Source organism: Lissotriton vulgaris, chromosome 3_2, assembly GCF_964263255.1.
Source record: "Lissotriton vulgaris chromosome 3_2, aLisVul1.2, whole genome shotgun sequence".
Lineage (NCBI taxonomy): Eukaryota > Metazoa > Chordata > Amphibia > Caudata > Salamandridae > Lissotriton > Lissotriton vulgaris.
Genome location: NC_141690.1, coordinates 114,053,335 through 114,078,140, shown reverse-complemented (window position 1 = coordinate 114,078,140; position 24,806 = coordinate 114,053,335). Strand labels below are relative to the sequence as shown.

General features: G+C 46.1%; 1 protein-coding gene across 1 annotated transcript in view; it reads left to right on the top strand.

Annotated features, from left to right (window-relative positions):
• The first annotated feature begins 409 nt into the window (after positions 1-409).
• The window catches only part of C1QTNF7 (C1q and TNF related 7), a 225,115-nt gene continuing 200,718 nt past the window's right edge, over positions 410-24,806 (top strand). The window contains exon 1 of the mRNA XM_086964075.1: positions 410-636. The gene's annotated coding sequence lies outside the window, so the exon portion shown is untranslated. The remainder of the gene's footprint in view (positions 637-24,806) is intronic.

Here is a 24,806-nt window from a genome sequence, read left to right as displayed (position 1 = left end):
CTTTTTGAAAGGCACTGCTGTGGGAATGCCAAATGACCCCCCGCCAGAGCAGGAGAAAACTCGACTTTGGCGGTGTGGCGGCAGGACAGTGACATGCCGCCCTGCTCCCGCACCTCCAAACTCGTAATCACCCCTTAAATCCTTTGCAGACAGCCCCTGTGTGTTCAAAATGATGTTCCCTTTATAGCTGCTTGTATCACACAGCCAGGGTTCATGCAGTCATGCAGAGTAGCTGAGTAGGTGGTTACAATGACACACTGAAGAAGCAATGTTAAAAACATAAACTCATCAAGGCTCTTATGTTTCCACTTAAAAACACATTACTTCGAGAACCATCCAGCACTTGGTCTGGTTGCCTTTAGCTGAAGAAGCGCCTCCCCACGAGACCGCACAACGTACTGGCTTCTCTGAAGGGAAACTCGGCTGTGTGCGCGAGGCTCAGCTCACAGCGCTGACAAATGGCACGTCACTTCAGAAGGAGAATCAGGAAATGACATCTTTATCCCAGAGTGATGGGTAGACCCCGGCGCCAACATGGGTAGGAGATAGTTAAAAGGGGAGTGCTTTCCTGAAAGCACATCTGCATGCGCTGGTTCAGTCTAGCGTCTCCAGCTGTGGGAAGGACCTGCAAGCAAAGTAAGCCAGCTATTTGATGTTATTTAAGATCAAATATATTATCAGGAGGCGCAATAAAAAATATATTTATACTGTATGTCGTAGTATATATAGACTGGAAAACGCTTTTCATACTAATGTCTAAACTGCTAGGCGCCAGTTATCTTTTCTGTAATGTGCAACATGAGTTTTTAAAGTTTGTTTGGTATTATATGTGTGCATTTTATGTTTAAGGAATTGCTTAATAGCTAGTAACAAGCAAAAATACGCAGACAAATAAGCGCCAGTTACCTTTTCTGTAATGTACAACATGCATTTTTAAAGTTCGTTTTGTATTAGATGTGTGCGTTTTTATTTCTAAAGAATTGCTATATTGCTAGCAACAAGCACACAATAATACGCGGACAAATAGGAGAACGTGTAGGGTGGGAGTTCCTTACTTTGCACTGTGTTTGATCTCGTTTGATCTGCTGATCGGTGAATTTTGATTGCACGATTGAAAAGCACACCAGGATATACAGGACTAGGGCATGTTCTCGTCTCCATTACTCTGCTGTAGGTTGTGAGTTCCGTTGAAGGAATGTGCCTGTGTTCGCCTCATTGGACGCGTTTATCTGCGCACGACAGTTTGGGTAAACAACAGCGAAAGCCGCCTTTGAACCAGCTGTTCCGAGAGCAGCTTTGGTCCAACTCTGAGACGGACAGGGAGGCAGCGCCACTTTGAAAAGCTCAGTTTGACTTTTACTGCGAGACAGTTTTCTTTCAGTCTCAAACAGCTAAGAAAATATTTTCTGGAATTCCAGGCATTTTAAGTACTGTCACGGCAAATAGGCTTTATTGGACAATGTAAAATACCATCGATCGAAACTGAATTTTCATCGGTTATTGGGAGTTTTAGATTGTTCAAAAAAAGTGGGGCCCAACAATTGCCTTGGGAGCCTGCTGCCAGATCTGTGAAAGGCAGCGGGTACCGAACGAATGCCACAGTTGCGTGGTCTTCATTCCAACTCAGGACTATTTCCTGCACGACTTCCTCTCTTTTTATCTCACTCTTGCAAGTTCATTTTCAGGCGAGAGAGAGAGAGATGCACCCCCAGTCAACTGATCCGCGTGTAATCCATCACCGTTTTTTAGCTCACTCCACCACCCCAGTTTAGACATGGCCATATGCAAATCAGTCTGACCCTGTGCCTCATGGGAACTGTCCAGCCCAGACTGCCAAGCCATGTCTTCCCTGGACCGGAAACAAGCATCCTGGGACCGTTTTTTGGCTAAACAGCCACGATCAGCCATGCTAGCTTGAATCCAGTGGCAAAGTGAACAAGGGACCCACGTCTGGGCATACCCTGCCAACTTAGGGCGAACAAAGCGATACCAAAGCGGATGACGGACGGAACAAATCAAACACTCACCCCCAGTCAACTGATCTGGGTTTAATCCATCATCGTTCTTTAGCTCACTCCACCACCCCAGTTCAGACATGGCCATATGCAAATCTGTCTGACCCTGTGCCTCATGGGAACAGTCCAGCCCGAATTGCCATGCCATGTCTTCCCTGTCACTTTTTTTTTCATGTTTTGAATTAACTGTGGTGGTGGTCATAGTACAGTGGTTAGTCTGTTTACGTCATGAAATTTCTATTTATTTTATTTATAGATATTCCCCTGATGAAGGCAGGGTTGCCGAAATGCATTGGGAATGAATTAATGCATTAATGGTTGATTATGGATGATTAATATCTATATCATATTTGAATCAGAGAGTCAAGAAGCATTGATATTCTCCTGGATTTATGTAAAGGAAATTAAAATTCATGAACATAGCGTTGAAGAATTTGTTGTTTGAATACAGCTGTTTTTCACAGCACCACGAAATCTGTGCCCGGAAAGACACCTACACATTGGCGTAGGTGCTACCTCCATAGTATTTCAGCACATTCCCGAGCGGGGAATGATTTTCTGGAGCACAATATACTTACAATTGTGAGACTTACCTTGGAAAGCTGTGCACGGTCACACCCTTACAAAGTGAGCAAGGTACCCACGTCTGGGCATATCCTGCCAACTTAGGGCGAACAAAGCGATACCAAAGGGGATGATGGACGGAGCGTTGGAACAAATCAAACACTCACCCCCAGTCAACTGATCTGGGTTTAATCCATCATCATTCTTTAGCTCACTCCACCTTCCCAATTCAGACATGGCCATATGCAAATCAATCTGACCCTGTGCCTCATGGGAACAGTCCAGCCCGAACTGCCAAGCCATGTCTTCCCTGAACCGGAAACAAGCATCCTGGGACCAGTTTCTGGCTAATCAGCCGTCTTCAGCCAGGCTAGCTTGAATCCAGTGGCAAAGTGAGCAAGGGACCCACGTCTGGGCATCCCCTGCCAACTTAGGGCGAACAAAGACTGATGATATCTCATTTGACATTACTGATCACATCACTGATGACATCACTGATGACATCTCATTTGACATTACTGATGACATCACTGATGACATCACTGATGACATCTCAAATGACATCACTGATGACATCACTGATGACATCTCATTTGACATTACTGATGACATCACTGATGACATCACTGATGACATCTCAAATGACATCACTGATGACATCACTGATGACATCTCATTTGACATTACTGATGACATCACTGATGACAACATCCAGTGACTGTATGTTTCTGTAAAGTTAAAATATGTCTTACATATTGATGAATGATTGGATTTATAAGTGTCTGGATGAAGGATTTAGTAGGTGCATGACTGACTGTATGAGTGAGTGATTAAATGTGTCTCACTGAGTGCATGGGTTAGTGACTAAACTGTCTTAATTAGTGCATCATTATGTCTGTTGTTCTGTAAACTGTTGCATGTGTTGATAAGTAGCTATATGAGTAACTATATGGATTATTGATTGGTTGCCCAAGTATTTGTATGGGAGACTGAGTGTGTGTGTGGGTGGCTGGGAGGTGTATGACTGTGCATAGATGTGTGAGCAGTTGATTCACTAGATGTATGGTTTCAAAAGTGCATGTGGAAACAGCTGTATGGGCGGTTGACTGTGTGCATGAATGTATTGGTGAGTGAATGGATATCTCAGTGCTACATGTCAAAGTAAGTACATATGTAAAACACAGTACATGTGAGAGTTGACATATATAAATAACTGTGCATAAGAGCCAGTGAATGTGTGAATGGCTGTATGGATCATTGTGAACTTGTATCAGGGATTGTATAAGAGAGTAAATATGTGTTAGTATATGTTTGAATAAGTAAAGTTTGTATAACTGTATAGTTGAGGAAATGGAGATGTGATTGATTCTTTGCATGACTGACTAGGTGTGTGAGTAACTCCATGGATGAGTGACAGTCTGTGAGTGTCTGTTTACACTGATTGTATCTAAGGGTATATTAGAGTCTGAAGAGGTTCATCGTATTATCACATGAATGATATCATCAGTGATGTGATCAGTAATGTCAAATGAGATATCATCAGTGATGTCATCAGTGATGTCATTTGATATGTCATCAGTGATGTCATTTGAGATGTCATCAGTGATGTCATCAGTGATGTCACTGACCATGTCATGAATGATGTAATATGTGACATCATCAGCAGTGGATTGCGGGTGCGCGATATATAGTTAGCGCATCTAACTATATATGGAATTTCAATGGTTTTATGCGAGTAAAATAAGGTTTTGTAAATGCAAATCCCTAACTATATATGGCCTAAAACCAATGGTTTTTTCATTGAATTTTCAAGGTTTTGTAAATGCAAATTCCTAACTATATATCCACTATAACCTATGGTTTTTTCAGTGAATTTCAATGGTTTTTTAATAGCAAATATGAAAAGCTTTAAAATGTCAAGTACGTGATAGATAAAAAAAATTTCCTATTTATGCACGCTGATGTGCTTTGAACGCTGCACCCCCCCCTCCCCTCTTTTCTCTTAGTAGTACTCTCTCTTTGCAGATAGTTAACGGTAGTTAACGCAGACCTTTACCCCCGTTGTAATCCGTCGTGCCTGCTTGTCTCTCCATTTGATTGATTGTTATCCAAGCATTTACTGTTTTAGAATTGGTTCTCTTTGGATCATTCTCTATTTACAAACAAGCACAAAGTCGCAATACTCTGTTTAGTCTTTGCAGATAGTGAAAAATCGTGTAAAAAAATAAAAGTAATCGAGCAAAATCAGTAGGCCACTAATTGGATCTCTTTTTGACCTCGCTAAAATAGAAATATTAGGAACAACCCTTCATGAGAAATACGAAAATAGTGAGATGAACTGAGCTCCACACCATGAGGGCTGCAAGACAGCTCGACTCCGTCACCCACCCCGCCCAAAATAACGACAAACCCTATGCAAATATTAAAAATATAGACAACACACCAGCAAAGAAACAGGGTAAAACATTTTATTAAATAACTATTTACATAACTATTTTATACTTTTTATTGCCCGATCCGGCTAGCTCAATCGATCGAGCATGAAACTCATGCACTCTGATAGCAAGCGTTGCTACTGATGCTATGCAGACCAAAACTGGTTTTCAGTTTGTACATTTTTCTAGATTTTTCCATCCAAGGTTGGTTGACTTTGTAGAACGATGGCTTCAGATTTTCAACATACGGTGTGGTGGCGCGGACTGGGAGGGGGCGCTTCGCTCCTGCCCCCTCCCCAAGTAAGATTTTCATATGTGAAAGTACGTTAATGGTTTTGGTCCCTGAGTTGCTTCAATGTCACTGCCATTCTCAAATGGCATAAGTTCTGGATATTGGGTGCCATAGTTCAGAGTTCTGAGCAGTGCTTGTAACACTGTCTGAAGCTTATTTCCACCTACTGCAGCTTCACTATTCTCAAAGTAAGTGAGTGTCGTTTGTGGACCTGACTGCATTTGAAAACAATGTGATATGTTACCTTCCTAAACAGCTTGACGGAGGCCCCTGAGGGGCGGTGTGATGGCCTTGGACTCGGAGAAGACGCTTGGCTCCGACACCCTCCCCAAGTCTTATAGCACTGGTGTAGCCTGAGATCGCCCCCGACATAGACGGCCGGCTCCCGGGGTCCGGCGGAACTTTTTGCCTTTTGATGACTCTTCAATTCTGGACCTTGTCCCACAATCCGTTTGACCTGAAGACACGCTGTAGTGGGGCGCCCCTTTACCGTTTCAGTTGCCATTCCGCCCGCTTTTGCTACACTGTGCCTCTTCCGCCATTCAGCTGTTTACCGCCCGCTCTTGCGACTACAGCGTCTCGCTCACCATGTAGTTGAGTTGCTCCCGCTCTTGCGGTGCAGCGATAGGCGGCTGCCACAGGACTCTTAAAATGGCGGCCGGCTCTTCGGTTTTGGGCCTGGTCCACTAAAATGGCCCTAGGACACCTTTGAACTCGGACGCTTCCCTGATAGGGCTTGGGTCCCATTCTCGAAAGCGTCCCCTCAGCCGTGAAGATTCTACAAAAGTCTTGGGGGCCCCCGACTCCCGCAGGCTTCTGGTGGGGAGCGGCTGCCATGTCTGCTCGTGGAATGGCCACGACGGAGCTACGAGATGGTAGTGCTCTCATGCTGACGCCAGCTTTAGTCTGAAACATCCAGAAACACTGTAGACTACCAATTCGATCAGTTCCGGTAGCGCCCCAACATGACCCGGAAGAGAAGAACTTGCCCTCCCCTCTTTGACTGATTGTTCTTGTTGCCTGTCCCCTCTGTTGTCATTTAACAGAACTTTTTGGACTGCTGAAAAGGGTTGTGTTCCGAACGCTGGTTGGTGGAGACATTTTGACTATATTCTTGACCTACGTTGTCGCGTAATGCGTTATATGACACGCCGCGTTAGCGCACCCGGAAGTGATCCGAGGCGCGGCGCGCAGCGCGTAACGTAAGCATAACAGGTCATGTGACTTTTTAATAAAACTTTTCATTGGTTCATTTTACTTTTGTTATTTTAATGATGAAAAGCTTTGTCATATGACCTAAAAATTACCCTTTTTATTGTTTTCGAACATTATTTTTTTTAAAACATATGTTATAATATTCCAGGCTAATGTACTTTCCCGGAAAATTTACAACTGTCCTGCAAGTAAAATATATTCCTTTTTCGAGAAAAAGGGCGTTTCTTCGTTCCATGACGGAGCCGTTGAGTAAAAGAGACTCGGCCTGCTGTCTTAGTCGCCGATACGCCTGATTATCAGATTCTTATCGATCACTTTATGTTGCAGGAGTGGCAAACACAACTGCCCTTGACCATTTATCTTTACTGCGTTCCTACATATTATACCTTTTATCCGTCATGTAATTGGACTGCTTTATTTCACTTGCCTTTTACTGATTCGAAAACAGTGACTAAAAGTAAAAACTTTACCAATGTAAATACTACTACCGTGTTTTGTTTTAAAAACTTTTATTGTGAAAATGTCAGTATACAAATACGGGCCTATAACCACGTGGGCCGGCCACGGAGCAAACTGAAATCGTATATGATGAGGAGACATTTACACTGTAGAGGAACGTAACGAGCGGGCCATTAGGTTGCAAGAACTAAGGTGTCTAACAGTTGCGGAATCGGTGGATGTACATTTTGTAATTAAAATAAGACAGGGCCACTTACAATAAAATTTTCTAGATATACATTTGCGGGCAAGGAGTTACGAGTCCCATTTATACCGGCGCCATTTTGGGCGACGCCGGGCAGGTCCAAGATATAGTCAAAATGTCTCCACCAACCATCGGCCAGACCAGAACCCCTTTCGGCCCTTTATGCTACAAGATGGTGTCTTCCATTCAGAAAATATTGTTGACAGCATTTTGAAAGGAAAGATAAACAGCCGTTCTCCTAGTGAGTCTCACATTGTTACATTTAGGAAGAATGTTGAAGAGTAATATGTGGAAAATCTGAAGCCATTTTTCTACAAACTCTCAATCAGCCTTGGATGGAATAAAAAATCCTGAAGAATGTACAAACTGAAAACCAATTTTTGTCTGTATAGCATCAACAGCAACGCTTGAGTCAGCTTTGTGTCAAGCCGCCATTTTCATTCAATCAATAGCGTCCCCCTGCACACATTCAGGAACCTGGTCGTGTCTTCAGGTGAAACGGATTGTGGGACAAGAAGCAGAAATGAAAAGGAAAAAAGTTCCGCCGGACCTCGGGAGCCGGCTGCCTATGTCATGGGCGATCTTTGGCCACACCAGGGCAATAGTGAAGCTGCAGCAGGTGCAAAAGAGCTTCAGACAGTCTTACAAGCACTGCTTTTCTAAACATTTTTTTGTATTTTTGCACAGTTTTATATATTTTTTTTGTTTTTGATGGAGGGGAAACAACAAAAAACAGGCATTGAAAAAAGCTCAACAGTGCAGGGCGCCTTGTGCTGGTTCCGACCTATTCACACATCGATCCACTACTGACATCAACTCATAAGCCAACGGGGCACCCCACACTGACTTTCGGCGCAGCATTGTAGGATGGCCACACCAGTGCGGCAACTTGCTGGACACCACCTCGGTGCCATCCGGATCTCGGAGCGTTCGAGTCACTGTACCGCAAGAGTGACCGGAACTCAGCTGGACACGCCGTCTTTCGGCGCAGCATTGTAGGATGGCCATACCAGTACGGCAACTTGCTAGACACAACCTCGGTGCCATACGGATCTCGGCGCGTTCGAGTCACTGTACCGCAAGAGTGACCGGAACTCAGCTGGACACGCCGTCTTTCGGCGCAGCATTGTAGGATGGCCACACCAGTGCGGCAATTTGCTGGACACCACCTCGGTGCCATCCGGATCTCGGCGCGTTGTGCTGCCTTCGGCCTATTCGCACATCGGTCCGCTACTGACGCCGCCTCACGTGCCATAGGATTTTCTACGCTTTTTGTAGCCCTATGCCGCATAACAGGTCATGTGACTTGTTTATAAAACTTTTCATTGGTTCATTTTACTTTTGGTTTCCTAAAGATGGAAGGCTTGGTCATATGACCTAAAAATAACACTTTTCATTGGTTTAGAACATTTTTTTTTCCCAAACGATGAAAGCCCCACCTTGTTTCTGGATGATTCAGACTGAAGCTGGCGTCAGCATGAGAGCACCACCATCTCGTGGCTCCGTCGTGGTCATTCCGCGAGCAATCATGGCAGCCGCTCCCCACCGGAAGCCTGCAGGAGTCGAGGGCCCCCAAGACTTTTGTAGAATCTTCACGGCTGAGGGGACGCTTTTCGAGAATGGAGCCCAAGCCCTAGCAGGCAAGCGTCCGAGTACCAAGGTGTCCCAGGGCCATTTTAGTGGACCAGGCCCAAAACCGAAGAGCCGTCCGCCATTTTAAGAGTCATGTGGCAGCCGCCTATCGCTGCACTGCAAGAGTGGGAGCAACTCAACAACATGGTGAGCGAGACGCTGTAGCCGCAAGAGCGGGCGCAACTCAGCTGGATTGGCGCCACCTGGGGAGGCCCGTTCACGCCGCCTCCCCCACGCCCCCCCCCGGGCCGCCCCACGGCAATTTTCGGAGCAGCATTGTAGGATACCAAAACCAGTGCGGCAGTTTACTGGACATCACCTGGGTGCCATCAACATCTCAGCGCGTTCTGCTGCCTTGGGACTATTCGCACAACAGACCGCTACTGACGAGGCCTCCCCCCGCACCACCCGGGACGCCCCACGCCAATTTTCGGAGCAGCATTGTAGGATCCCAAAACCAGTGCGGCACCCAGGCGACATCACCTGGGTGCCGTCCAGAACTCTGCACGTTGTGCTGCCTTGGGACTATTCGCACAAAAGACAGCTTCTGACCATTGTTGCTTTTTTGGGTGAAAAATGTTTAAATGTTTTTACAGTTTTTGTTCCGTTCATTATATTTAAAAGTTAATAAAGTTTTATAATCTTACTTTGTTGGAGTGTTATATATATTTTTTTAAAACGGGTGAATGGGGCCTTGAATCGGGTTATTGTCATGTGTGGGCTTTGCAAGTGTACTGCTACAGGATCGGACATTTCAAACTCAAATGCACGTTCTTTTTCTTACCTTTCCGAAGCATGGAGCGCAATAGCAGGCAGAGAAAGGGTGATGCAAGTGTTGAACACTGCCTGGCCTGGAAGTTGCTGGCATTCCCCCCCCCCCCCCGCCCCCCCCCCCCGCCCGCTCCTGAAAGAGGACACACACACACCGCCGCCCGAGTACTTCACAGATCTTTAAAAGACCATGCGCTTGTTCATGAGGCTTAAATGGTTTATCACCCCTTCTAGAACCCCTGCATCGACCCTCTGACGTTTCCTGGAAAAATTACCACGTAACACAATACCAAGCCCTGTCAGCTGAAACCCCCGAGGAATCGTGGGGCATATTATCAAGGGGGTTTATCTCCGCCTTTTTGGCTTTAAAAGCCATGAAAGCGGAGATAAAATTATCTCCCTATTACCAAGCTGTCGCTAACACCAGTTAGTGACAGCTAAAAGGAGATAGCGACCATCTTGGGCCCCGCTTTGCATGTCAGTGATATTTATCACTAATGACATGCAAAGTGGACGAGCCAAGATGTTAGCGACTGGAAACAGTCCCTAACCATCGCTATCTCCTATTACCAACTTTTGGAGATATTCGCGCTAAGCGCGAATATCTCCAAAAGCTAACACCTGCCCTGAGCAGTTCTTAGCCATGTTATCCAATGGGAGGTGGATAACATGGCTAAGAGCATTTGCTGGATAATACATGAATATCGCTGACTTTTCTGCGATAATAGCAAGGTTTATCTGCGATAAAAATCGCCGATGTGCGGCGATAATTTTTGTCTCTAAACAAGTTAGAGACAAAAATTATCGCTAGTTGTTGGTAATATGCCCCCGGGTTTTTGCTTGCAGAAATCGGGAGGCGGGAGACTAGCAATGAAATCAGTAGTCTCACGCCTGAATCGGGAGGGTTGGCATGTCTGGATTCTCTACAGCTGGGGCCATAAACTACATCCGCAGGGGTAGGTGATAGCCTGGGACCAGCCTGGCATCTAAAATGGCTGCCGTGCACGACAAAATTGTGGCATTGGAAAAAAGGCAAGATGACGCAGACAATGTTTATCAATAAGGATTCATTTATAACAAAATATTTTATCGCAGTGACAAATTGGCGGTCAACACTTCCTGATTTCCATCGAATCGAACGTTAACAGACGTCACGCAGCAAAAAAAAAAAAAGCTCACGCACAGCCGCTGGAAGAGATGTATCAACACATATGAGCCTCCTCAGCCACCCTCAGGAAACATAGGGGATTAGGATACGTCTCCCGCACCCCCTTATACCTAGTAATTTAATTAAAACGAAGCACAAAATGGCGAATTCCCGTTTCGCTACCAGTTTGCGGCCCAGTTCGCGGCCCGTGAAGCGCTTCTACCGTGAAAAATCATTTTTTTTTTATTTTCCCCACGGGACCCTTTAATAACCCCAACAACATTCCTAGAGGGTCAAGAGGGGTATACCTTGCCCCCTTTCATTAAATTCCCCCTTCGTTTTTCACCTCTTCTTCTCTCTCGATCCTACCGAGAGATAAGATGGCGGCCGCTCCGGACTGTTTAGAATGTTGACAGACACCGGAGAGCCAATCAGCTTTCTGCACGCAAAGTTCCGTTTCGCGAAAAGTAAGCGAACCGGAGCGCAGCCTGGAGCGCTGTTACAGATATATATCTTGTTTTAAACGTTAATTTCTCAAAAACTACTGGAGCACATATATTGAGACCTAGCAAAGGCACATCGGGCTAACAGTCCCTACAATTTTGCCAAGTTTCGTGCAAATCCATTCAGCCGTTCGAGCTAAAAGTGAGTCCAACCGCCCTATGGAAATTAACATGGGAAAAACGCGTTTTGGGACCCCCCTTTTTTCTCGGCCCCCCCTTGATGAAACCCCCCCAAATTTTCAAGGGCTGCTCAGAAACAAAATGTGCCATTTTCCTGAAAATTTCAGCCGATTCCGTCCACAAACGCCAAAGTTATTAGACATAGAATTTTCAAAAATCCCATAGGGAATAAATCCTAACTATATATACCTACTGGCGATAGCCAGTAGGTAATATATATATATATATATATATATATATATATATATATATATATATATATATATATATATATATATATATATATATATATATATATATATATATATATATATATATATATATATATATATATATATATATATATATATATATATATATTATATGTTCAAACAGTTTTTTTCCCGAGGGAAGAAAGGCTGGTCACACCTGAAAAAACTCCTTTAAAGCTGCTTTATTAAATGGGAAAACAAGCGACTTGAGGCTGAGTCCTGACATGTTTCGTTCCTCCTGGAACTTCTTCAAAGGGTAAGCCTCGCTCCCAGACCAATTTCACAAGACTCCACAGTCCGATGTTATAGCATTCATTCCGTTTGCCTCCAGTGGCCTTTATTTATGGAATCACTTCCGTTTCGAAATGTGTTATGGGACTTGTGGTTGTGCATCGGTTCCAGACCTTTTGAATGTGCAGTCCGATTTATTTAAGGTCTCCTCTCATAAATTACGTGTCTTACTCAGTGTTGTTTTGCATGATGTTACTAATTTGTTGACACCCATCCGGAACTGCAATTCAAACGGGCTGTTTAATTATAAACCCTCCAGTGGGTAGAGCGCTGTGCCGCTTTGTTCGGTGTTGGCGCTTGTCTTTGGAATTGCTCCTCCGTTTAGCAGCGAGTTTTTGTGGGTCAGTTTACACTTGAAACTGACATCCTCACCAATGCCGAGATCCAGTCCTCGGTGGCACCAATCTCCCTGTATATATATATATTGAGGAACACTTCAATTGCACTACGTGTACCAGAAGTCTGCAGGAGCAGTCACGCCCACTGGGGCCGGTACTTATTGAACCAGGTGCAATTCCATGGCGCTAGAACACGTTTGTTTGTCAGCCTGAGACGAAGGGCAGGAGCCCGAAACGCGTCGGCGTTTGACATAGATGAACTTTGTGCTGCTGGCGGCGCAATCCTTTGTGTACAATCTCCATTAAATTTATGCAGAAGATTTCACCCGTGTGGGCTCCATCTATGAGGTGACTCTGTGTGTTTATGTATTGAGCGGCTTGCCTAGCCGCGATGAGAGCCCCGCTGCTGTTGTGGACCCGAGCGAAACCAATTCCGGGATCGGCATTTGGGACGAGGTGCTGCTTATGGAGTTTGTTTAAGTATACACAAGGATTTGCACTGTGCGGCGAGCGACCCACTGGGAGTTTTTATTCCTTGTAAAGAACTGAACTGACGCCACCTCACAAGAGGAACACTTCAATTGCACTACGTGTACCAGAAGTCTGCAGGAGCAGTCACGCCCACTGGGGCCGGTACTTATTGAACCAGGTGCAATTCCATGGCGCTAGAACACGTTTGTTTGTCAGCCTGAGACGAAGGGCAGGAGCCCGAAACGCGTCGGCGTTTGACATAGATGAACTTTGTGCTGCTGGCGGCGCAATCCTTTGTGTACAATCTCCATTAAATTTATGCAGAAGATTTCACCCGTGTGGGCTCCATCTATGAGGTGACTCTGTGTGTTTATGTATTGAGCGGCTTGCCTAGCCGCGATGAGAGCCCCGCTGCTGTTGTGGACCCGAGCGAAACCAATTCCGGGATCGGCATTTGGGACGAGGTGCTGCTTATGGAGTTTGTTTAAGTATACACAAGGATTTGCACTGTGCGGCGAGCGACCCACTGGGAGTTTTTATTCCTTGTAAAGAACTGAACTGACGCCACCTCACAAGAGGAACACTTCAATTGCACTACGTGTACCAGAAGTCTGCAGGAGCAGTCACGCCCACTGGGGCCGGTACTTATTGAACCAGGTGCAATTCCATGGCGCTAGAACACGTTTGTTTGTCAGCCTGAGACGAAGGGCAGGAGCCCGAAACGCGTCGGCGTTTGACATAGATGAACTTTGTGCTGCTGGCGGCGCAATCCTTTGTGTACAATCTCCATTAAATTTATGCAGAAGATTTCACCCGTGTGGGCTCCATCTATGAGGTGACTCTGTGTGTTTATATATATATATATATATATATATATATTCAATTGCTTGAGCAGAGGATTAGTTGCCGGGATCCATATCCCATAGTCAGGTGGCGTGTTGCGCTCGGCCAATCCCACCGCCGAGTAATGACAATGTCCAAAAAAAGCTGCTTTCAAAAGCAAAAACACGCACTCGGAAAGGTGCAGCTAGAAAGGGTTTGTTCACGAGGTAACGCTACGCGTTTCAGCACAAGGGTGCCTTGATCACACGTTAAACCATAACCATTGGTTATGGTTTAACGTGTGATCAAGGCACCCTTGTGCTGAAACGCGTAGCGTTACCTCGTGAATAAACCCTTTCTAGCTGCACCTTTCCGAGTGCGTGTTTTTGCTTTTGAAAGCAGCTTTTTTTGGACATATATGTGTATATATATATATATATATATATATATATATATATATATATATATATATATATATATATATATATATGTGTACGCTCCCAGTTTGTCCCAAACTTAGAAAATGCACTCCAACTCTCACCGATGGCGGGTGAAAGCAGTGACAGCATACCGCAGTTTGCAGCGGCATTATAGATTTTCCTGTCTGCTTAATTCTTGACGCCTGACGCGTTTCAGTGCCTCCGCACTTCTTCAGAGGCGTGGTCTTCACATGCCCGTCCATTTCAATGCCAAACGTCCAATGAGCGGCTCGGTTGAGCCCAGATGGAATTCTGGGACATGTGGTTTGTTGCGGCATGTTGTACTGTTCTCAATCCCTTTTTGGTGAAAGTTCCCATATGAGGCTCAGTAACATCTAGAGTCCCATGGCCCCCACTTTAGCGAGGCGGTGCATTTTCTGCGGCTGGACGACCGCAATATGTGTACGCTCCCAGTTTGTCCCAAACTTAGAAAATGCACTCCAACTCTCACCGATGGCGGGTGAAAGCAGTGACAGCATACCGCAGGTTGCAGCGGCATTATAGATTTTCCTGTCTGCTTAATTCTTGACGCCTGACGCGTTTCAGTGCCTCCGCACTTCTTCAGAGGCGTGGTCTTCACATGCCCGTCCATTTCAATGCCAAACGTCCAATGAGCGGCTCGGTTGAGCCCAGATGGAATTCTGGGACATGTGGTTTGTTGCGGCATGTTGTACTGTTCTCAATCCCTTTTTGGTGAAAGTTCCCATATGAGGCTCAGTAACATCTAGAGTCCCATGGCCCCCACTTTAGCGAGGCGGTGCATTTTCTGCGGCTGGACGACCGCAATATGTGTACGCTCCCAGTTTGTCCCAAACTTAGAAAATGCACTCCAACTCTCACCGATGGCGGGTGAAAGCAGTGACAGCATACCGCAGGTTGCAGCGGCATTATAGATTTTCCTGTCTGCTTAATTCTTGACGCCTGACGCGTTTCAGTGCCTCCGCACTTCTTCAGAGGCGTGGTCTTCACATGCCCGTCCATTTCAATGCCAAACGTCCAATGAGCGGCTCGGTTGAGCCCAGATGGAATTCTGGGACATGTGGTTTGTTGCGGCATGTTGTACTGTTCTCAATCCCTTTTTGGTGAAAGTTCCCATATGAGGCTCAGTAACATCTAGAGTCCCATGGCCCCCACTTTAGCGAGGCGGTGCATTTTCTGCGGCTGGACGACCGCAATATGTGTACGCTCCCAGTTTGTCCCAAACTTAGAAAATGCACTCCAACTCTCACCGATGGCGGGTGAAAGCAGTGACAGCATACCGCAGGTTGCAGCGGCATTATAGATTTTCCTGTCTGCTTAATTCTTGACGCCTGACGCGTTTCAGTGCCTCCGCACTTCTTCAGAGGCGTGGTCTTCACATGCCCGTCCATTTCAATGCCAAACGTCCAATGAGCGGCTCGGTTGAGCCCAGATGGAATTCTGGGACATGTGGTTTGTTGCGGCATGTTGTACTGTTCTCAATCCCTTTTTGGTGAAAGTTCCCATATGAGGCTCAGTAACATCTAGAGTCCCATGGCCCCCACTTTAGCGAGGCGGTGCATTTTCTGCGGCTGGACGACCGCAATATGTGTACGCTCCCAGTTTGTCCCAAACTTAGAAAATGCACTCCAACTCTCACCGATGGCGGGTGAAAGCAGTGACAGCATACCGCAGGTTGCAGCGGCATTATAGATTTTCCTGTCTGCTTAATTCTTGACGCCTGACGCGTTTCAGTGCCTCCGCACTTCTTCAGAGGCGTGGTCTTCACATGCCTGTCCATTTCAATGCCAAACGTCCAATGAGCGGCTCGGTTGAGCCCAGATGGAATTCTGGGACATGTGGTTTGTTGCGGCATGTTGTACTGTTCTCAATCCCTTTTTGGTGAAAGTTCCCATATGAGGCTCAGTAACATCTAGAGTCCCATGGCCCCCACTTTAGCGAGGCGGTGCATTTTCTGCGGCTGGACGACCGCAATATGTGTACGCTCCCAGTTTGTCCCAAACTTAGAAAATGCACTCCAACTCTCACCGATGGCGGGTGAAAGCAGTGACAGCATACCGCAGGTTGCAGCGGCATTATAGATTTTCCTGTCTGCTTAATTCTTGACGCCTGACGCGTTTCAGTGCCTCCGCACTTCTTCAGAGGCGTGGTCTTCACATGCCCGTCCATTTCAATGCCAAACGTCCAATGAGCGGCTCGGTTGAGCCCAGATGGAATTCTGGGACATGTGGTTTGTTGCGGCATGTTGTACTGTTCTCAATCCCTTTTTGGTGAAAGTTCCCATATGAGGCTCAGTAACATCTAGAGTCCCATGGCCCCCACTTTAGCGAGGCGGTGCATTTTCTGCGGCTGGACGACCGCAATATGTGTACGCTCCCAGTTTGTCCCAAACTTAGAAAATGCACTCCAACTCTCACCGATGGCGGGTGAAAGCAGTGACAGCATACCGCAGGTTGCAGCGGCATTATAGATTTTCCTGTCTGCTTAATTCTTGACGCCTGACGCGTTTCAGTGCCTCCGCACTTCTTCAGAGGCGTGGTCTTCACATGCCCGTCCATTTCAATGCCAAACGTCCAATGAGCGGCTCGGTTGAGCCCAGATGGAATTCTGGGACATGTGGTTTGTTGCGGCATGTTGTACTGTTCTCAATCCCTTTTTGGTGACAGTTCCCATATGAGGCTCAGTAACATCTAGAGTCCCATGGCCCCCACTTTAGCGAGGCGGTGCATTTTCTGCGGCTGGACGACCGCAATATGTGTACGCTCCCAGTTTGTCCCAAACTTAGAAAATGCACTCCAACTCTCACCGATGGCGGGTGAAAGCAGTGACAGCATACCGCAGGTTGCAGCGGCATTATAGATTTTCCTGTCTGCTTAATTCTTGACGCCTGACGCGTTTCAGTGCCTCCGCACTTCTTCAGAGGCGTGGTCTTCACATGCCCGTCCATTTCAATGCCAAACGTCCAATGAGCGGCTCGGTTGAGCCCAGATGGAATTCTGGGACATGTGGTTTGTTGCGGCATGTTGTACTGTTCTCAATCCCTTTTTGGTGAAAGTTCCCATATGAGGCTCAGTAACATCTAGAGTCCCATGGCCCCCACTTTAGCGAGGCGGTGCATTTTCTGCGGCTGGACGACCGCAATATGTGTACGCTCCCAGTTTGTCCCAAACTTAGAAAATGCACTCCAACTCTCACCGATGGCGGGTGAAAGCAGTGACAGCATACCGCAGGTTGCAGCGGCATTATAGATTTTCCTGTCTGCTTAATTCTTGACGCCTGACGCGTTTCAGTGCCTCCGCACTTCTTCAGAGGCGTGGTCTTCACATGCCCGTCCATTTCAATGCCAAACGTCCAATGAGCGGCTCGGTTGAGCCCAGATGGAATTCTGGGACATGTGGTTTGTTGCGGCATGTTGTACTGTTCTCAATCCCTTTTTGGTGAAAGTTCCCATATGAGGCTCAGTAACATCTAGAGTCCCATGGCCCCCACTTTAGCGAGGCGGTGCATTTTCTGCGGCTGGACGACCGCAATATGTGTACGCTCCCAGTTTGTCCCAAACTTAGAAAATGCACTCCAACTCTCACCGATGGCGGGTGAAAGCAGTGACAGCATACCGCAGGTTGCAGCGGCATTATAGATTTTCCTGTCTGCTTAATTCTTGACGCCTGACGCGTTTCAGTGCCTCCGCACTTCTTCAGAGGCGTGGTCTTCACATGCCCGTCCATTTCAATGCCAAACGTCCAATGAGCGGCTCGGTTGAGCCCAGATGGAATTCTGGGACATGTGGTTTGTTGCGGCATGTTGTACTGTTCTCAATCCCTTTTTGGTGAAAGTTCCCATATGAGGCTCAGTAACATCTAGAGTCCCATGGCCCCCACTTAAGTGAGGCGGTGCATTTTCTGCGGCTGGACGACCGCAATATGTGTACGCTCCCAGTTTGTCCCAAACTTAGAAAATGCACTCCAACTCTCACCGATGGCGGGTGAAAGCAGTGACAGCATACCGCAGGTTGCAGCGGCATTATAGATTTTCCTGTCTGCTTAATTCTTGACGCCTGACGCGTTTCAGTGCCTCCGCACTTCTTCAGAGGCGTGGTCTTCACATGCCCGTCCATTTCAATGCCAAACGTCCAATGAGCGGCTCGGTTGAGCCCAGATGGAATTCTGGGACATGTGGTTTGTTGCGGCATGTTGTACTGTTCTCAATCCCTTTTTGGTGAAAGTTCCCATATGAGGCTCAGTAACATCTAGAGTCCCATGGCCCCCACTTTAGCGAGGCGGTGCATTTTCTGCGGCTGGACGACCGCAATATGTGTACGCTCCCAGTTTGTCCCAAACTTAGAAAATGCACTCCAACTCTCACCGATGGCGGGTGAAAGCAGTGACAGCATACCGCAGGTTGCAGCGGCATTATAGATTTTCCTGTCTGCTTAATTCTTGACGCCTGACGCGTTTCAGTGCCTCCGCACTTCTTCAGAGGCGTGGTCTTCACATGCCCGTCCATTTCAATGCCAAACGTCCAATGAGCGGCTCGGTTGAGCCCAGATGGAATTCTGGGACATGTGGTTTGTTGCGGCATGTTGTACTGTTCTCAATCCCTTTTTGGTGAAAGTTCCCATATGAGGCTCAGTAACATCTAGAGTCCCATGGCCCCCACTTTAGCGAGGCGGTGCATTTTCTGCGGCTGGACGACCGCAATATGTGTACGCTCCCAGTCACATATTGCGGTCGTCCAGCCGCAGAAAATGCACCGCCTCGCTAAAGTGGGGGCCATGGGACTCTAGATGTTACTGAGCCTCATATGGGAACTTTCACCAAAAAGGGATTGAGAACAGTACAACATGCCGCAAAAACCACATGTCCCCATTGGACGTTTGGCATTGAAATGGACGGGCATGTGAAGACCACGCCTCTGAAGAAGTGCGGAGGCACTGAAACGCGTCAGGCGTCAAGAATTAAGCAGACAGGAAAATCTATAATGCCGCTGCAACCTGCGGTATGCTGTCACTGCTTTCACCCGCCATCGGTGAGAGTTGGAGTGCATTTTCTAAGTTTGGGACAAACTGGGAGCGTACACATATATATATATATATATATATATATATATATATATATATATATATATATATATATATATATATGTTGAGGTCTGTGCCTGCTGATATCATTCCTTGGAGTGGGGCGAACAGGAGTTTTGTTGTGATATATGTATATATATACATATATATATATATATATATATATCTTTTTTTTTTTTTTACTGGGTTAGAGCAGTGTTTCTCAAACTGTGGCAGCACGACATGTGAGTTAAAAAAGAGAATTTTAGAACACACTCGTGCCACCAGACACAAGGACAAAAACAACGCCATAGCCAGACACATGGAATTGGTCCATAATGGGGATTGGAAAACTTTGAAATTTTATGGCATTGATCATGTCATAGACAATAAACGGGGAGGAAATTTGGAAAAATTACTCCGTCAGAAGGAATCTCGACATATCTTATAATTCAGAACAATGACCCCTTTTGGTTTAAAACAGTCGGAGGAACTTTATGTGCACCTTTAGTGACCTTTGATAGAACTACTATGCAAACAGCAAACAGAATTGATGAAAATGTTCTAATATTCTGTGCACAAAAAAGAGGACACATGTTGTTATATCTGAAATCACACTAACAACAAATGGGGTCAATCACACTGCATTTCTTATATATATATATAAAAAAAGAAAAAACTTTAACTGAAAGTTCACCCGAGATGGTTTTGTAAATTTGCACGTTTTTTAGATTGGTCAAAGCATATAAAACTACATGTCCCATAAGGCTTATGGGCTTTTATTGACCAAAATGCTGCAGGAAATGATGTAATACCTTTTCAAACATATGTAAACCAATAGTAACTGTTTGTTTGTAAGTTACCGTGATCAAGCAGCGGCTGCTGCGAAACGCGTCAGCCTTTTGCTTTGTCTTGCCGAGTGAACCGATAACATGCAAAATTGAAAATTAAAAAGCAACTTTGATGAAACGGAATCCCTTGGCGTGTGCGACCCTTCTTTTCCTGGTCTCCGGGAGCTTGGTGCATATATATATATATAAATATACTAGCAGCCCGTCCCGACGTTGTCCGGGTAGGCTTTGCTAGAGTACTCACCCGCATCGCCGCTCCTCCCCCACCTGCCTTGCCGCTTCTCCCTCTCCCTCAACTTGCAGAACCCCCATCCACCGGGACTTCCTCTGCTTGCTGCCAATTACTCTTGGGTTTGCAATATAGAGTCCCTCCCACTGGTGCCTGAACTCTGCCTCCGAGCGCCAGTATTATAGCAAAAACCAGCTTTGATTACTGAGAACGTTCGGGGCCCCTTCCCACTCACACTGGTACTTCCTCTGCTTGCTGCCAATTACTCTTGGGTTTGCAATATAGAGTTCCTCCCACTGGTGCCTGAACTCTGCCTCCGAGCGCCAGTATTATAGCAAAAACCAGCTTTGATTACTGAGTACGTTCGGGCCCCTTCCCACTCACACCGTGTCCAGGTATTTCTGCCAGTAAGTCAAATTACCTCCCTGCATGTCGGGTGTAGCATCGCCGCTCCTTCCCCACCTGCTTTGCCGCTTCTCCCCGCGCTGGTCACTCCAATGTTGGGTCTCGGTCCCACGCTGCCGCTCCTCCCCGCATGTCGGGTGTGGGTCCCTTGCTCCTTCCAGCGCTCCCACCAGCATCGCCGCTCCTCCCCGCGCTGGGCACTCCAATGTTGTGTGTCGGTCCCGCGCCGCCACTCCTCCCCGCATGTCGGGTGTGGGTCCCTTGCTCCTTCCTGGGCTTCGGTCCAGATAGCGAACGTCGCGTTGACGTGACGTCACGCCCACACGCCATTGCGCCTCTCTCAAGCGTTGTGACGACGCCGTACGCCGCGTGCAATCACTGTATACATACGCCCATACGGACTACTTTTCCCCTAACGTCCCCCTAATGTATATGGTGTGATGCTCTATAGCCTATGTCCATCTACTTGACCTCCCCTTTCCAACGCTGTATTGGGTGTTGTGATTGGTGGTGTACTTTTCGAGTTTACCTGGCTCAAAGGACACAGTTCTCTCTTTATAATAGTAGTATAGATATATATGTTGTGGTCTGTGCCTGCTGATATCGTTCCTTGGAGTGGGGCGAACAGGAGTTTTGTTGTGATATATGTATATATACATATATATAAAACTTTTCTTTTTTTTACTGGGTTAGAGCAGTGTTTCTCAAACTGTGGGTCGCAGCCCACTGGGGGTCCTGAGTTGATTTTTTGTGGGTTGTGAAAGTCTAAGCAATAAATAAAGATACCTTTAAATTCTGGATTTATATTGTCACATTGGCTGTACTTTAAGGACGGAGGTCAGACGTCATGCTATTTCTTCTGACAAACTGTGGTTACATTTTTTAACATGAGCACTGGTGTTTACAAACTCCTCTCACTTTGCAGTCAGACAAAGAAAAGTAAAGCAAATTATTTGGCAATCTTGCTGGGGTACAGGAAGTGTGAGAAGAAGGGCTGAAGGATGTAATTTTCTGTATTACACAAGAAGTAAATACATGTAAATTAACTGTACACATTGTGCAGTTAGGAAAGTAAAAATTCAGCAAATATTTTTGTAATTCTGAAGGACGACGGAAACAGAAACTTTAATAGGATCAAAACAAATCAAAACACTTTACTTGGTGATGCCCAAATGGTGAATATTCACTGAAACCCGATTTCCACACATTATCATTTGTGTTCAAGATAGTTTTATCAGTAAACTGTAAGCATGTGAATATTTGGTGGTCATTTCAATAAAAAAATGTGCTGTCTGTAAAGAACAGTGCATTAGTCACATTAAAAATCACCACCCACCTTATGTCCAATAAAGCTAGATGGTTTGTGAACGTTTGTTGTTCTAAAAATTGGGTTGCTGTTATAAAACGTATGTAAAGCACCCTGTTAAAGCATAATACTAAAATAAGGCAGTTACACATAATGATTGAAATCACAGCCTTAATTACTGGATAGCTGTCATCACAAACAAATGCCCTTTGACACCTGGTATTCTGGCAGCAACAGTGAAAATCAAAGCAATGCTCTAAAGATTTTTACCATTCTATATTGCAAAATCTTACAATTTTCTCCTCAATTCTCTTCTGCTGCCTATGTGCACACTTTTCCAAATGTGATAAGTAAGAGAAATGTAAGGACCAGATGTGAGGAGGAGTGAGAAGTAAAGAGAAGAGTATAAGTAGAGTGAGAGAGACGATAGGGATACAGATAGAGAGGCGTCCCAAGAGGTGATGTACATAACGTAACATAAACACCTCGCATTTCACTTTTTTTTTAACAGTACCAGCCCGGGGGCCCATAACATTTTTGGGGGATTATACCCCACGAGCCAGGCACTTTTTAACTTTATCACTCACTTATAACCCCACCACTCACTTACATCCAACCCTCAGACGCACCACGCATACTCATTGAAATAAGTGCTCCCGCGTAGTCATAGGTAGTAGCACGCCGCATCCCTTAATCCCTTAGAGGGGTGCGAAGACCCCAATGATGAAGCATGACACCAAGGGTCCTTTTGGTGTGAGGGGTATTTTTAAAAACACAATGTGCTCCCCACCATAGTAGGGAACACCTGACAGCTATTGGTGGATTCTTGTTGTTTATACATAGAAAGAGGGTAGCATAAAGAAAGTAATGTAGTGAAAGGTGAGGTAGAGGAAACAGAGATAGGAACCGAGAGAGTAAAGTTAGAGAGGTAAGATGACTAACATACAGAGCCCAAAATTTCCCTCAATTTCTCACTTGGTGATCAAGTCACAGTTCGTTTTTTTCACTGTATTTCCTAAATGATTTAAGTGATATGAATGAATGAATGAAACCTAACTTATATCGCGCAACTTTGCCCAACGGGCGTCAAGGCGCCTAACCAAACGTAGTCCAGAGTCAGAGAGCATGCTACTGGTAGGCCTCAATGAAGAGCCGAGTTTTTAGTGCTTTTTTAAAGAGGGCCATAGAGGGTTGTGTTTTCAACTCGGGGGGGGGGAGGTCATTCCATAGTTTGGGCGCCACAGAGGAGAAGGTCCTTCCGCCCCATCTAACTCTATTTAATCGAGGGGTGGATAGGAGATTCTTGGAGGCAGAACGAAGGCTTCTGCTAGGGGCGTAAGGAACAAGAAGGGAGCCAATGGCTTCTGAACCTCTAACTGATAAGGCACTGAAAACCAGGCAAAACATTTTAAAAGTGATCCTCAGATGGATCGGGAGCCAGTGCAGACTCCTCCTGGCGGCGGTGGCAGAGGAAGTGTAGGGTACGGCCAGGACAAATTTAGCAGCTGCATTCTGGACGGACTGAAGGCGTAAAATGAGGCTCTTATTTATTTCCGCATACAGTGCGTTACAATAATCCAGCCGTGATGTCACCAGGCCAACCACGGTCTGTGTACGAGCCTGAGGGGAAAGATAATGAGCTATTTTCCTTAGGGTCTTAATGACTCCCCAGCAGGTGGACACAGTACGGTTAACCTACTGCGCCATGTCCAGTGACGTATCAATAATCACGCCCAGATTACGGGCTGATTTTACCGGCACAGGACATGCTCCCAAAGAAGGAGGCCACCAGTCACTGGACCATATGTATTGGTCTTTGCCAAAGATCAGAACCTCGGTTTTCTCTCCGTTCAGCTTCAGTGAGTTTAAAATCAGCCATTCGGAGACTGCCTGCATGCAGTTCCTGAAGCTGACAGCGGAGGTACTCACCGAGTGGGAGACGGACACCATGATCTGCGTGTCGTCGGCGTAAGACACCACCTCCATCCTGTACGATCTTACTAACCTGGCGAGTGGGGCCACATAGATGTTGAAAAGGGTCGGACTTGAAGCCGACCCCTGTGGGGCCCCACACTGCACAGGTTTAGCAGGGGAGAGGAACTCTCCTAGCTTGACCCTCTGCTCTCTCTGACTGAGAAAGGAGGACAAAAGGCTCAATGCAGAGCCCTCCACCCCTATCTCCCTTAGCCGAGCTGTTAAGGTCAAAGGAGATAGGATGTCAAAAGCTGCAGTCAGGTCGAGTAGGATTAGCAAAATAGTCTGGCCTTGGTCAACCTTAGATCGAATATTGTTGACCACTATCGTAAGGGCCGACTCAGTGCTGTGGAACTTTCGGAAGCCGTGCTGAGACTGGTCAAAAAACCCAGAGACCTCAAGAAAAGAGGTCAAATGCTGATTAAGATGGAGTTCAAGCATTTTAGCTGGGGCAGGTAGCAGTGAAATAGGTCTAAAGTTCTTATCAGTATAACACAGCATTGCAATGGAGTAGCTATCATTTGACAAACATGCTGCTTCAATCCAGTTTGCACAATATAGAAATTGTTCCTTCCAATCATTGTGAACCAGGAGTTGTTAAGGAATGTTACAATTGTTTGAACTAATAACCAGCAAAACCAAGATGAGCCTAGGAAAGCCATTCAGGCAATAAGTAAACATCTATGACCCATATACGAATGTATTGGTCCCATGTGGGTATGTGGGTGCATGCTTGATGGGGGATCAAGACAACCAGGACTCACATGGGAGAGTAACAGGGCAGCAGGAAACATGATTGTATCAGTCTCCCCAGTTTAAACCTAGCTATACAACATTCCTTCCTTCCCTCCACATGCTTATGGGGGCAATAACTGTCTGGTCTACATGTTGATAAAG